The 2,500-nt window shown below is 63.4% G+C and overlaps 1 non-coding gene across 1 annotated transcript in view; it reads left to right on the top strand.

The window, feature by feature from the left end:
• Positions 1-943: 943 nt before the first annotated feature.
• Positions 944-2,500, top strand: part of LOC114005752 (28S ribosomal RNA) — a 4,341-nt gene continuing 2,784 nt past the window's right edge. The window contains exon 1 of the ribosomal RNA XR_003547580.1: positions 944-2,500. This exon is cut by the window's right edge and continues 2,784 nt beyond it. This is a non-coding gene — a ribosomal RNA (28S ribosomal RNA).

Below are 2,500 nucleotides of genomic sequence, written 5' to 3' on the forward strand. Positions count from 1 at the left end.
CCCTCCTCCTCCCACCCACATCTCCCCACTCCGCGACAGTGTTTGTGGGCACTGGAGCATCCCAATTCCAGGCAGCCAGGCTCCTGAGGCCAGCTTGTGCCATGGTCCGGTCATGCGCATGGCTGCACCTGGGGCAACGTGTGCCCCAGCAGCAACCCGAGGGATGCCGTGGTGTCTGCCATCGTGCGCCATCCCCCGACAGCCTTGGCTGCATGGTGCCATGTGCCCCAAGCCCCCAGTGCGGTGGGGGCCTCTTGGCGGGGGTGTGGGGGCCTCTCCATCGTCTGGCGGCTGCTCGCCCCTGGGCGTGTGCTGTTGGTCGGCTGGTCAGCCCCCTTTGTTTCCCGTCAGGGTGCTTGCTCCCCCCCCACACCTGCAGCCGCCAGCCCATACCCCGCATTGGTCTGCCCCCTCCTCCGTCCCCCATATTTTGCCCCTGCCGTCTCTCTCCCTCCCCACCATGTCTCTGCACCAGTCGTGTGCGGGTGGTGGGGTGGTGTGGACGTGTGTACCACGGGCGTTTCGGTGTCAGGGAAGGTCACAGAGAGCAGGGCAGCGGTGGAGCCATGTGAGGTGGTGCGTTGGCCCCCCTCTCCCCGTGAGGGTGTGTGCCGTCCTCTCTCTGCTCGCCTTGCTGGGCCCAGTTGGGCATCCGGGGCGGAGGTGTGTCAGTGTGGCTGGTGAAGGGCTGGAGTGGTTTGTGTCCCTGTGTGTTCCATTGTGCATGTTCCTGGGCTCGGCTTCAGGGACTGGTGTGGGGCTCGGCCAGGGCCACGGGGGGGGGTCCCATCGGGGCTCCCTGCTTTCCCCCACCCACGCCTCACTTCCTCACTCCCAAGCCACCGTCCTGTTGGCACACGCATGCACGTGTTCCCAGCTCATGCACCTCTGTGCCTGCCCAGCTGGCCGTTCGCCACCCATCCCGGCACTCCCCTCTGAGATGTGACCTCAGATCAGACGTGGCGACCCGCTGAATTTAAGCATATTAGTCAGTGTAGGAAAAGAAACTAACCAGAATTCCCTCAGTAACAGCGAGTGAACAGGGAAAAGCTCAATACTGAATCCCCGCCCCGCGGTGGAGCGTGGGACATGTGGCATATGGAAGACCCACTCCCCGGCGTCGTTCGTGGGGGGCCCAAGTCCTTCTGATCGAGGCCCAGCCCATGGACAGTGTGAGGCCAGTAGTGGCCCCCGGCGCACCAGGCCCAGGTCTTCCCAGAGTTGGGTTGCTTGGGAATGCAGCCCAAAGCAGGTGGTAAACTCCATCTAAGGCTAAATACCAGCACGAGACCAATAGTCAACAAGTACCGTAAGGGAAAGTTGAAAAGAACTTTGAAGAGAGAGTTCAGAGGGCATGAAACCATTAAGAGGTAAACGGGTGGTGTCCACGCAGTTTGCCCAGAGGATTCAACCCAACAGCACATCCGGCTGTGTTGGTGGTCTCCCGGTGGATCTTTCCCACCCCCCATTCCTCCTGGCCCATCTACCCGTCCTCCCTCCCCCACCACGACCCCCTTCCTCAGGGAGGGGCACTACGACGGGTGTGGGGGTGGGGAAGGTGGGGGATCGCCCCCCGGCTGGCGACTGGCCGCTGCCAGGCGCACCTCCACCATCAGCGGTGCACCACAACCAGCTCCGGGACAGCTGGGAAGGCCCTCGTGGGGCAGCGGAGCCAACCCTTCCCGAGTGTTACAGCCCCGTGGCTGCAGCATGCTCACCAAGTCCCAGGGCCGAGGGAGCCCAGGACCCATCACCGTGCTCTCCCACCTGGCACCCACCCCCATGCAGAGGCCCCCCCCCACGAGGGGAGGCATCCCCCATGGGGGCACGCCAGTGTCTCTTGGGGGGGCCAGGCTGCCCCTCCTATGGCACTACCGCTCCTCCACTGCCCCCACCTGTCCCCGCCATGCCTCTTCCCGAGGTGGGGTGGGTCGGGTGCGGGGTCGGCAGGGCGGACTGTCCCCAGTGTGACCTAGGTGGGCTCGGGGGATGTTTCCAGGTGCCACGTCACTAAGCAAAGTGCGTGCACGGGGTTGGCGGCAATGTCAGCTACCCACCTGACCAGTCTTGAAACACGGACCAAGGAGTCTAACACCTGCGCGAGTTGGGGGCTCGCACGAAAGCCGCTGTGGTGCAATGAAGGTGAAGGGCTGGAGGCCGCGGTGGCGCCCGTCGCCGCTGCTCACCGCCGGCCAGAGGTGGGATTCCGAGGCCTCTCCAGTCCGCCAAGGGCACACCTCTGGCCCGTCTCACCCACCACGCTGGGGAGGTGGAGCACGAGCGCACATGTTAGAACCTGAAAGATGGAGAACTATGCCTGGACAGGGTGAAGCCAGAGGAAACTCTGGTGGAGGTCCATAGTGGTCGTGACGTGCAAATCGGTAGTCCAACCTGGGTATAGGGGCAAAAAACTAATCGAACCATCTAGTAGCTGGTTCCCTCCGAAGTTTCCCTCAGGATAGCTGGCGCTCTCTCAAGACCTGAACCACGCAGTTTTATC

This window comes from Tupaia chinensis, unplaced genomic scaffold (assembly GCF_000334495.1).
Source record: "Tupaia chinensis unplaced genomic scaffold, TupChi_1.0 Scaffold144358_1, whole genome shotgun sequence".
Lineage (NCBI taxonomy): Eukaryota > Metazoa > Chordata > Mammalia > Scandentia > Tupaiidae > Tupaia > Tupaia belangeri.